Source organism: Nymphalis io, chromosome 28, assembly GCF_905147045.1.
Source record: "Nymphalis io chromosome 28, ilAglIoxx1.1, whole genome shotgun sequence".
Lineage (NCBI taxonomy): Eukaryota > Metazoa > Arthropoda > Insecta > Lepidoptera > Nymphalidae > Nymphalis > Nymphalis io.
This window is the reverse complement of record NC_065915.1, coordinates 6,797,709-6,810,381: the sequence shown is the minus strand read 5'-3', so window position 1 is coordinate 6,810,381 and position 12,673 is coordinate 6,797,709. Positions and strand designations below refer to the sequence as shown.

General features: G+C 46.0%; 2 non-coding genes across 2 annotated transcripts; one reads left to right on the top strand and one right to left on the bottom strand.

The window, feature by feature from the left end:
* Positions 1–9,475: 9,475 nt before the first annotated feature.
* On the top strand, positions 9,476–9,637 carry LOC126779364 (U1 spliceosomal RNA). The gene has a single exon (XR_007670337.1). It is a non-coding gene; the product is annotated as a U1 spliceosomal RNA (small nuclear RNA).
* Positions 9,638–10,085: 448 nt separating this feature from the next.
* Positions 10,086–10,204, bottom strand: LOC126779339 (5S ribosomal RNA). The gene has a single exon (XR_007670314.1). It is a non-coding gene; the product is annotated as a 5S ribosomal RNA (ribosomal RNA).
* Positions 10,205–12,673: the final 2,469 nt, after the last annotated feature.

Genomic DNA, 12,673 nt, shown 5'->3' with positions numbered 1-12,673 from the left:
GCATTGCTCCTCGCCGGTCACCCTTATGTATTTCGGACTACGAACTTCGTCAGCGCGATCTAATCTAATACTAGCGACATCTATCGTCTCAGTGCCGTAAACGTAACACGATATTTACATATATATAATATATCGAATCGAATATATATATCGAGGGTATTCTCTGAATATTCTCATATTGTGTTCGGTGAGATTATTGTATATGTAAGACGTGCCATCTCTCCGATCGAACATCCCCCGCTCCCAACGACCCCCTCCGGTGCCAGTTGTACTCGCCGCGTCCTCCGACGTCGGCTTGAGGAAACGGCCGGTGCTAGTTGCCAGGAGTCTGCCTGCTCAAGTGAAGAGAAGCGCACGAATAGATCCTGCACTTTTTTGGTTATCAAAAAATCCTGCAGGATCAACGAAACCAAGGAAAGCTGAAGAACAGAGATACCGGTGTGCACGGACCGAACTTCCGCTCGCGGGCGCTTAGCTGGGCCTCCCCTAGGGGTCTCACCTGGCTTGGTTGCACGCGCCGAGGTCGTGGTGCCCGTGCATACACATCAAGAGCAGCAATCCGACACCACCATCATGTCTGAAGGGGGGGAGCCCCCCCCCTTAGACCAACGCAAGCGTGGCCGAGGCAGGTCCGGCATCGCGCGGTCAGTTGTTCAGAGACATCTTCGACAACTCGACCGTGCCTGTCGCCCTCACCCCCGCCGCCGCCCCGCGTATACGCATAATGCATGCTGAAACCGGTGGAGGACGTCCACCGGGCTGCTGAAGCAGACTTCGCCGCCACTGTAGCTGAGTCTACAGCAGGCGCGGAAGGAGCCAAGCGCCCGAGACCGGACTCTTTGCCGGAGTCAATGGAAGGGGAGGACAAGCGCCCCAAGACCGATGTTTCCACTGCATCACCGCCGTACGGATCGCCGCAGGATTCGGCATCCTCATCGCGCGCGGCATCGCCTACAACGGGCGAAGCAAGCGAAAAAGGACGGCCAAAAGAATTACCACCGCCGCGATCCCCCTCCCCAATGGAGGGGGGGTCGCAAGACACCTGGCCGCGTGACTCGACGAGCTACGCGGCACTGCCATCGACGGTCGAGGAGAGGACAGCCTCCCGTCTCACTTCACCGCAACCGGGGCCGTCAGGGGTCACCTATGCGGCGGCCGCTGCCGCTCCAGCGTCGCCCAGGAGTCGAGCCCCTGCACCGGTACCAGCCCCAAGAGCGACGCCTCGTTCTAGCTACCCGCCGATCACGGCGGAACGCCTACCGAACTGGACGAGGCACTTCGAGGTGCTTAAAAACAAGCTAGGACACGCCCCGAACGCACGCCCTTTGGGAAAGGGAGTGCGCTTCTTGCCCGGATCCGCGGAGGAATTTCGGGTCATCCAGCGCCATCTGACTGAGGCTATGAACCAGGATAAGACTATATCCTGGTTCTGCTATAGCCCACCCGCGGAACTGCCAACCAAGGTGGCCATTAGGGGGCTACCACTCGACACACCCCCGGAAGAGGTGATCGCCGCCCTGCGCAGTTTAGGGTTCCCTGCGCAGTGCGCGAAGGCGATCCCAGGCGGAAGAGGTCGACATGGGTGCACCTATTTCGTCCAGCTGGTGCACCTGAAGGAGCAGGAGCTCAGGTCACTATACAAGACTACTGAGCTCCTGTGCATGCCCGGCCTGCTGATTGAAGCCTGGAGAGGCGCGAAGAGCCCGCCTCAATGTCACCGCTGCCAGGCATTTGGCCACTCCTCGGCCAATTGCCATAGGCAACAAAAGTGTGTTCGCTGCGCCGGCGAACACCTGGCACGGGACTGCCCGAGACCTCTTTCGGAACCACCGACGTGCGCAAACTGCGCTAAGGCGCATACAGCAAAGGACCGGAGGTGCCCGGTCTTTAAGAAAGAAGCACGAAGGAGGGGCATTAACGTGCCCGCCCCTCACCCGAACGGACCGAGAGCACAGCCAAAGGGGGACAGGGAGCGTGTCCCCCCGGTAGCACCTAAGCAGGTGGTCGGTCGCCCTATCGTCGCAGAACCTAAAGCGACGATAGTAGTCGACCAGCGAACCAAGCAGCCACCCCCTGCGAAGAAAGCCACGGAGGTGCGAGCCAAGCTTGCGCCCCCAACAACTTTGGCGCCTCCAGCCAACCAGCCGACGGCCAGGGACCAGCCTATAAAGGTGCCTAACAAAAAGAAGAGAAGAAAGAGGGCAGCTAGGCCTCCCAGGACTGAGCCTGCGGCGGCATCGACGCCGCAGCCCAGGAAGGCAGCGACGGAGCCAAAGTCCGCTCCGGCTGCCGCCACGCGTCCGGTGGTGAGGCAAGAAGTGCCTCCCCCTGCGCAGATGACTACCTCGGCCAGTGCGAAAGGCCTGGACACCACCATCATCGTCCGGGTCTTCATGGAGGCACTGACGGCGATCCTGGTCGCCTATACACAGGGCCAGGACATAATACCTGCCATCTCAGCTGGAATAGCCGCTCTTGCGAAGCTCAATTCCAGCTGAGAATATTATATTGGAACCCAGGTGGCATACGTGGCCATATCCGGGAGCTGACCTTACTCGCCCAGTCGCAGGATATTCACGTAATCCTCCTGGGCGAGACGAAGCTCTCGGCTGAGATCGAGCTCCGAATCCCGAATTTCTTCGTGTATCGGCGAGATGAAGTCTCTCCCCGGGGCTGCCCATTCAGAGGGACTGCAGCCCTGGTGAGGAGGGATATCATACACGAAGAACTTGCACATGCACCTTTTGTGAGCCTACGTACGCAGGGGGTGCGTGTGCATGCTGGTGAGACGGAGCTGCTGCTGTATGCCGCCTACAAGCCACCCGGACAGGTTTTCTGCAGCACCGATGTCCAATCGCTTATCGACTCGCCGATGCCTACACTGATCGTGGGTGATCTGAACGCGAAGCACCACGCTTGGGGCTCGCGCGTCATCACCCAGGCGGGTAGGCACCTGCTTGAGGATAGCGAACGACAGGGTTACGGTGTGTTGGGTCCAGGAGCGCCGACCCACATACCGACTAACCCTTCGTACCAGCCGGACGTCCTGGACATCGTGCTGCACCACCGACTAGACGCACCCATCGATGTTGAGGTGAATTACGACCTCAACACACAGCACCTGCCGATTGTGGTCACAATCGCCCTCCAGCGCGACTTTACAGTGCCCCGCTCCCCTCGTTTGCGGGTCGACTGGGGGCGCTACTCCTCAGAGCTCTCGGAGTTTGAGCTCACGGTCCCGATCGCGACGACTGAAGATGTGGAAGGAGCTGCTTCTAAAATTTCTGAGGCGATCCAGAAAGCCAAAGAAGCAGCCACCTCTCAAGGAAGCACACCGAGAAGTCGTCAGGACCAGCTGCCGAGCTCGCTCCGAGTGAAGCTGAGGAAGAAACGAGTTCTTCGCCGACTGTGGGCGCGAACGCGCTGCCCGAGGGTGAAGCGTGACCTCAATAGGATTGCAGAGGAAGTGTCGCGTGCGCTCGTGGCTCTCGAGGATGACTACTGGGAGGCCACCATCGATCGAGCATCCGAGCACGACACTACGTTGTACCACCTCTGCAAACAGCTTACCGGACATGACTCGCCTGTCTACCCGCTCCTAGATCGAGCGGGTAACAGAAGATATTCCGCCAGCGACAGAGCAGAGATCCTGGCGGAACATTTGGAGGGTCAATTCACCCCCAACCCACCGGACTTATCAAAGATCGATGTCGTCCATCATCACGCGGCGATCCAGAGGCAAGTGGAGGTATTCCTGTCGGCCCCAATCCCGCCGCTCCAGGGAGACGATTATATCTCTCTGTCCGAGCTGCGGAAGGCCGTCTTCCGATTACCGAAGAGGAAGGCGCCAGGCCCCGACGGAATTACCAACGCCGCGTTGATGCAGCTACCCAACAACTGCCTCGTAGCGCTCGCGAGTGCTTTTAACGGGATACTCCGGACCGGACACTTCCCCGAGGCGTGGAAGAGAGGGAAGGTTATCGCCCTCCCTAAACCCGGGAAGGATCGTCGCCTCCCGGCAAGCTATCGGCCTATCACGCTACTCTCGCACATCGCCAAGCTGTTCGAGCGTCTGTTGCTGCGGAGACTCGCGCCTCACCTGCCCCTGCGCGAGGAGCAGTTCGGATTCCGCAGCGACCATTCAACGACGCTCCAGCTGGCGAGAGTTCTTAGCCACTTAGCCAGTGAGCGAAACAGAGGGCATCCCACCGTCGGGGTCTTTCTCGACATGGAGAAGGCCTTCGACCGGGTGTGGCATGCCGGACTCCTGGCTAAGCTCTTGAACACCTCGGCGCCTCTCGCGTATGTGCGAGTAGTGGCGTCGTTTTTGGAAGGCCGAAGCTTCTATGTCTCGGTGGAAGGCGCGGACTCTCAGCCGCGCCCCATTCGAGCCGGAGTACCCCAGGGTAGCTGCCTGTCACCGCGTCTATACGCGGTGTACACGGACGACATCCCTACCCTCCGCGACCATCTGCGTGAGGGTGAAGAGGATGTGATGCTGGCCCTGTACGCGGACGACAGCGCATTCTTTTCGTCGTCCTACCACCAGATCGTCGCAATAAACAAGATGCAACGAGTGTTGGATCTGATACCGGATTGGCTAGACAAGTGGAGGATGGCTGTCAACGTCGATAAGACGGCCGCTCTGCTTGTCGGTGCTGACAAGCCGATGCGTCGGCTCACCCTTCGAGGCCAGGACGTGGGATGGCAGACCTCAGTCTGCTACCTGGGGTGTCACTTGGACCGCAGGCTGCGCATGATACCCACCGTTAACAAGGTGGTGAGTCATGCCGCGGCTGCCCGGTCTAAGCTGCACACCCTCTTCACGTCGCGGCTTCCATTAAAGACCAGACTGAGGGTCTACGGTGCCTACGTCCGCTCGCGCCTGACGTATGCGGCCCCCGCCTGGTACGCACTCTGCTCAGCGTACCAGAAGCGGAGGATTCAGATCCAACAGAACCGATGCCTACGCTTGATTGTAGGAGCTCCGAGGTACGTCAGAAATGATGTCATCCATAGAGACACCAGGACGCCCACCGTGGAGGAGTTCGTCCGCAAGCTCGCTCGCTCGCTATTTGCTAAGGCAGATAGCAGTGCGAGCGTACACCTCCACGGAGTAGCACCACTTCATGCCAGACCACCTGAGGGGCGTCCGTTACCTCGTGAGCTCCTATTGTCGCCGACCATCAGCGCCGATGCAGGCATCGGTGAAGAGGAAGACGACGATCTGGAGACGCGGTAGGACGACATAACCAGTGAACAACATTACCACTGAAGAAAGATAGCCACTGGGTCACAACGACCCTGGCCCTATGGGCCTAAAAGAATCGACACGACGGTCGAACCGTCGGGGAGGACCATCCCGGGTAGGGGGGGCAACCCCGAGGCCCGTACCCAGACTGGCCTAGGCCAGCCAGGAGGACCATTGATGAACGGTTACAATTGGGGTGTCACTTGGACCGCAGGCTGCGCATGATACCCACCGTTAACAAGGTGGTGAGTCATGCCGCGGCTGCCCGGTCTAAGCTGCACACCCTCTTCACGTCGCGGCTTCCGTTGAAAACCAGACTGAGGGTCTACGGTGCCTACCTCCGCTCGCGCCTGACATATGCGGACCCCGCCTAGTACGCACTCTGCTCAGCGTACCAGAAGCGGAGGATTCAGATCCAACAGAACCGATGCCTACGCTTGATTGTAGGAGCTCCGAGGTACGTAAGAAATGATGTTATCCATCGAGACACCAGGACGCCCACCGTGGAGGAGTTCGTCCGCAAGCTCGCTCGCTCGCTATTTGCTAAGGCAGATAGCAGTGCGAGCGTACACTTCCACGGTATAGCACCGCTTCATGCCAGACCACCTGAGGGGCGTCCGTTACCTCGTGAGCTCCTACTGTCGCCGACCATCAGCGCCGATGCGGGCATCGGTGAAGAGGACGACGACGATCTGGAGACACGGTAGGACGACATCACCCTCAAAAAAGGAAAATCGTAATCGTAATCGTAAGGACTTATAGCCACCGGGTCATAACGACCCTGGCCCTCTGGGCCAAATCCGGACAGAACCGTCGGGGAGGAACATCCCGGGTAGGGGGGGGCAACCCCGAGGCCCGTACCCAGACTGGCCTAGGCCAGCCAGGAGGACCATTGATTGATTGACGGTTACAATTAGCCTAGCTATGCCTTTCAAATAGAATATAGAGTAATCACAGAGTAGCCGCTATATCAAAGAGACTATATCAATTCAATTGTTATTTCATAGTAAGTATGGAGTATAGAGGTGAAGAAACCTTTATTTCATACAGGAAATGTTTTAAATAAAGGTTTCAAAAATTGCCAGATTGGCACTACTGTAGCTAGAGAGTATTACCGAAAATCATATTTATTAGATTAGTAATTTAGATTTATAAATTTGATCAAGAGATTAGTATAATATAGCGTTTATTATTAAAGCTTTCCTTTTAATTTTATCCTCTAGCACCAGCAGCGCCTCTTTGGCTTAACGGCTAGCTTGTAAGACTTATCCTAATAATTGTAAGCGTTTAACTTGTATGAACGATGTTACGTTTACGACATTGAGACGATAGATGTCGCTAGTAGTAGATTAGATCACGCTGACGAAGTTCGTAGTCCGAAATATATAAGGGCATTTTTTTTGAGTTTGCACTATTGTGGTATTGGGTGTCCTCTGTTTAGAATAAAAGATTACGTGAAATTGTAATATGAATACGAATATTGTGTTAATAAATTGTAAAGTTTAATTGTTATTTTTTATATTGATAATATAAAAAAATATTATTATTTATTATTATTGTTGTGTTCCGGTTTGAAGGTTGAGTGAGCCAGTGTAATTACAGGCACAAGGGCCATAAAATCTTAGTTCCCAAGGTTGGTGGCGCATTGGCTATGTAAGCAATGGTTGACATTTCTTACAATGCCAATGTCTAAGGGCGTTTGGTGACCACTTACCATCAGGTGGCCCATATGCTCGTCCGTCTTCCTATTTTATATAAAAAAAAAAAAAAAAATATTTTTGTATATTAAAAAAAATAGTATTTAATGATCAATTGTCAGGTTTGAATACCATTGTGTCTAAAATCTGGCTTTATTACCATCAACTACTAGTTTTATTGAAGAAATAATGAAACGGTCTTCTGATTGTGATATATGTATTATTACCATTAGATATTCAAAAATTTAAATTAATTATAATTTTAACCTAAAAAACCGCACATTGTGGAAAATTCAAGTGAGTTTTGACATTTTCTCAATTAATATACCAAAATATTACTGCGATTCCGGTTTATATTTTAAGACTAACAACCCTACGGTAACATTCAAAAGGCCGCTATTTTGTGTAATCTTGCACTAGTTTCGTAAAACGCAAAATAGTACCACGTCTCAGTTGCGAGCGTTTTGGATTTCCACTGATTTACCCTGATTACTCGGTAAGTAACTCATATTACTATAAGAATTATACATTTTCAGAACAATAAAAATGTCTGTTGTTGTCTAAAATGTAGTAATTTGATTGAACTTAAAAGATAATTCGTTCTCAGAAATTTGCAAAAGAATTGTTGTAACCGAAAAATCGGTTACGTCAGCTGAGAAATCATTTTTCAGCGGAACAGTTTTCGTAATTCAGTAAAAACTAAATTCGCGTTTACATTGCTAAAATACTTTAATCCTCAAAATGATAAATTTACCCGACTTTTTCTGAATTTTCGATACATACATAATATACGTATGTATCTTTGGCATACTCTGTAACCTAAACAGGTTGATGGTTTTTAGTATTTGTTTTTTTGCTATCCAGTCGGATATTTTAGTTTTTTCCTAAAAATAATTTTTATCTTGTATATTAAGATTTTTATAATCATTTAAAATTGAAAGTGGAGCCGTATTAAATTAATTATTTAATAAAATAAAATTAGAAATTTTATAAATCAATTTAAACTATATAATAATAATAATAATAATAATAATATCCTGGGACATTTTTCACACACGGCCACCTGATCCCAAATTAAGCTTGTACAAAGCTTGTGCTATGGAAACCAGACAACTGATATACTACATATACCACTTTTCTTTTATAAATACATACTTATATAGATAATTACACCCAGATTAAGGACAAACAGACATGTTCATGCAGACAAATGTCTGTCCTAGGTGGGAATCGAACCCACAACCTTCGGCGTGAAAGGCAAGTATCTACCAACCACGCCAACCGACTCGTCATAAAAGAAAGCCTTAATTAATGTTTATTAAACACATACTAACATATTATTGTTGTAGATATTGAAATGGCACTTACTGCGAGAGTAAGAAAATAAATGAGCTAATGGAAGATGAAAAAGAAGAGAAGCGAAAAAAGTAAAACAAGTTTTAAATAATCAAAATACTACACTATCTACAAAAAAATGAATCTACAAGAAAAAAACGAAAAACGAATAGGAAGAGATTAGTTCGAAACTACGATAATAATGCCCTAATAAAATTCTATTGTTAAAAACAGCACTTCAAACAAGCAAGAAAGCAATTGTATTGTTACAAAATTGTAACACGAAAAAATCCAGCCTAAAAGAAAACATGGATATAATTAAAGCCAGAGAAGTTTTGGAAAGTTAGTAAATAGAAATTTAGTTAGGTAGCTTAGAATAAAATTCAATGCTTTTATAAAAATGTGTACGACTCTACATTTTACACCCCGTTCCGTTACTGTTACTACGTTACTGTTAAATATTTCTAAATAATGATGGACAAAGCTCAAAGTATCTTTTACATTTGTTGTTGTGTAATTTTATTAATTTTATCATTTACTTATAATATTATTTGGATCTTTTTTTTTACTATTAATAGGTCAGCGTTTGACCGTTGACTTGCCTGATGTTAAGCATCGACACGGTCTAAGATGTATCACGCGTGCCTATAAGAAACCTGTTTACTCTGGATTTGAAGACACCAACATTGTACCTATCGGGAAATACGGACTCAGATGAAGCATTCCATTCATCAGACTCAAAGCGCTTCGTAAGTAGGCGGGGAATCTCAAATTAATGCCAAAAATGATGAAATATAAGTATGTTTTTGTCGTTTTTTTAACTCAGAGGATGTACAATTGTTGATCACATTTTGATAAGTGCTTATAATTAAAAATTAGGAGAAGATTTGTGATTTAAGTACTTTATCTGGTTACATAAATATATGCGGTTTTAATATTATTTTACCCTAAAATCAAGGCAAAATAGCACGTAACTCAGTGGAAGAAAATACCAGGCATTTAATTCGCAATAAATAATAAACTACACAGTGTTTTGTGTGATTTCTGTGTTTATATGACAATTTAGACATTACTGATTTAATTAATGTTGATATTATTGCATAAAACATATGTGCTAAAAATAAAACCATTTTTTAAAATCTCGCAAACATTTAAAAAAATGCCCATAAAGGAGACCGGCGAGGAGCAAAGCATACTTACCTGGCGTAGGGGACACCGTGATCATGAAGGCGGTTCTCCCAGAGCGAGGCCTGTACATTGTACTGCGGACTGGTTGACCTCTGCGATTATCCCTAATGCGGATAACTCGGACGCGTAATTTTTGGTAGTGGGGACTGCGTACGCGCCGTCCCCCTTAAAAATAATTCTATATTATTTAAATATAATAATAGCAATAAATAATCGCCCAATAACCAAACTGTCTAGGAGTGATTAAAGTCCTACAGTCCTAGGATTTAAAATGTCACCAGTAGGAGTCGGTCGCTTTATAGAGTTGTAGGTACACTAGCCATATTTAGACCATCGAGGCAGTCAAAAATAGAATTACAACTGGTTATCTTGCCGATTTTTTTCGACAGAATCGAGTACGTGGTAGGTGGAGGAATTACGAGTAGGTGGTAGCTCTACAGTCAATTTAAACCAGAAACATGACGATTCTATTGTACTTACTTGAGTAAAGAATATTTTGATTATGTTTTTTTTGTTTTATAACGACTATACTACATGATAACCATATTTGGATAATCAAATACCAGATATACGCTCAAAATGAAATTTAACATGAGAAAAATGAAATATAAAAAGGCCAACGACACGCGGTGTTCCCAGGCGGTCACCCATCCAAGTACTGAACGCGCCCGATGTTGCTTAACTTCGGTGATCGGACGAGAACCGGTGTATTCAACATGGTATGGACGTTGACGATATGTCAGTCAAAAAACATAAACCAAACATTTATTATATAATTTTTTTACTGTCAACTACGACTTTGTAATAAACATAAAAATCATGTTGTTATAGCTTTATGTAATTAAATATATATAAAATCATTTTGGTGACGTCAGTCAGTTAGAAATCATATAAACACACATTGGTGTTTTTAATATTAGTAGGATAAGGAATAATACCAAATCAAATAGATTTTTTTTTTATATCTCCGGGATAGCAAATGACTATACTCCACCTGATGGTAAGTGGTAGTAGAGTCCAAACGCGACGACGGCCAGTACAGTCGGTAAGAGTGTTCTGTACTTGTTTGTTTCTTTTCTGTTCCTTAGTTTGATGATACCTACTCGTAACATAATTGATGGTAGAGCTTTGTGCAAGCTCGTCTGGTTAGGTACCACCCACTCATCAGATATTCTACCGCAAAACAGCAGTACTTGCTATTGTTGTGTTTCGCTTTGAAGGGTGAGTGAGCCAGTGTAATTACAGGCACAAGGGACATAACATCTTAGTTCCCAAGGTTGGTGGCGCATTGGTGATTTAAGCGATGGTTAACATTTCTTACAATGCCAATGTCTATGGCCGTTGTAGACCACTTACCATCAGGTGGTCCATATGCTCGTCGGCCTTTCTATTCTAAAAACAAAAACCATAATTAATGTCCTGACTGATTTCGGCCATGGCGGCCAACTCGAGAGAGAAGCCAACTTTGTAAGGCATATTATAGTACACAAGTGTGTGCGTAAACACAGATGCACTTTTTATTCCCGCACTCTTATAATCAGATGGGATGGCAATCTGACACGACCGGGAAGAGGCACGGGAGTGTGTATTTCCAACTTCCATACTCCGGGCCGCTACTGAGAATCTTCGATAGAAAAACCCAATAAGATTTATTGATGGTTTGAACCAAGGACCTCGGGAACTGCGGAATTTTATAAAGCCACTAGACCAGAGGTAATCAGAATAATAATAAAATAGTCTTGACAATCGAATGTATGAGTTCCTTGTACCGGAATATATTTAAAAAAAGAAAAGTGCGTCATCGCCCTTCATAGAAGAAGAATATCACTTTTGGCGCGAAGTTCTAGTGCTTCGAATATGCAATTACCTGAATTGTCATTTGTAGTTATTAATGATTGTTTTGTTTGTTTGTTTGTGTATTTCTTATTATAAAATTGAATACTTATTTATAAATTATTTTTAAAAAAGTCATTTTCGATTCTGGTTTGTAAGATCAGAAGTGGGATAGACCGCTTGTTCTTTTGTGCTCGTTTTCCATCCAATTAGTAAGCTCTTTAGTTCTATTGCATTTTAAATTAATAAGTGTGTTTTGTTTTTATTACTATAAAGTTACCTGTAAATTAAAGACTCGTCTTCGTTCTGCAAGTAGATCTCGTGAATATCACCGTAGTGGTTCTGTTGATCGTGATAGATTTCGTAATAAATCATCTCGAGTTGTGTAAAAATTACATTATATTTCAAAAATTTTTTAGCAGTAATTCAATTTGTCTGCTTTATTAGAAACTGTTAGTTGCTAATAATTGAATCGATTGAAAGATTGATTGGCAATAAAAAGACGCGGTTGCCTTACTGGAATTATAAAAGGATTAATTTAAATTAATATCTTAGGAGTCACGGCAAAATTAAAATTCTTGAAAGAAGAAAAAATATGGAGATGGCCAACGTCGCGATGGCGAAATAGCCAGCGCAAAGATTATGTTCCATTCGTATGTATTGTGTTTATCCCATATTCTACCGCCAAACAGCAATATTTAGTATTGCTGTGTTCCGGCTTAAAGGGCGATGGAGCCAGTGTAACTACAGGCACCACGGACAATTTAGTTCCCAAGGTTGGTGGCGCATTCACGGTGCAAGGAATGGTTAATATTTTGATAGTGACAATGTATATGGGTGGGTGTGACCATTTACCAATATTATAAAGAAAACAAATAACGGACCACTTTTTCAAAAGTTCTGTCTCATAATGTGGGACGAATGTGCAATGAGCCACTCACACACAAAATCCGTAGACATAACCTAAGAAGACAATAATAAATAAACGCATGAAAAAATTCGCAGGGTGTTGCTTTATGCTTATATGTATAATGACCATCAATAAGTCGCAAGGCCAAACAATGTCCGTTTGTGGCTTAGATTTGGGCACACCATGTTTATCACACGGACAAGTATACGTGGCATGTTCTCGGTGGGTAAGCCATGGAGCTTATTTATTTGTTGGCTTAAGACGGACTGACAAGAAATATCGTACACTCAATTGCTCTTCGAAATTAATTAACTGCTTTACGATAAAATATATTACTTTTTTCACTTTATATTTAACTTTTAATCAAACAATGTATATGTACATTAAATTAATGAAATACATTGAATAGAGAAAATGATTGATTGGTGTTTTTTTTGTTTTTATCGGCGGTTATCGTCT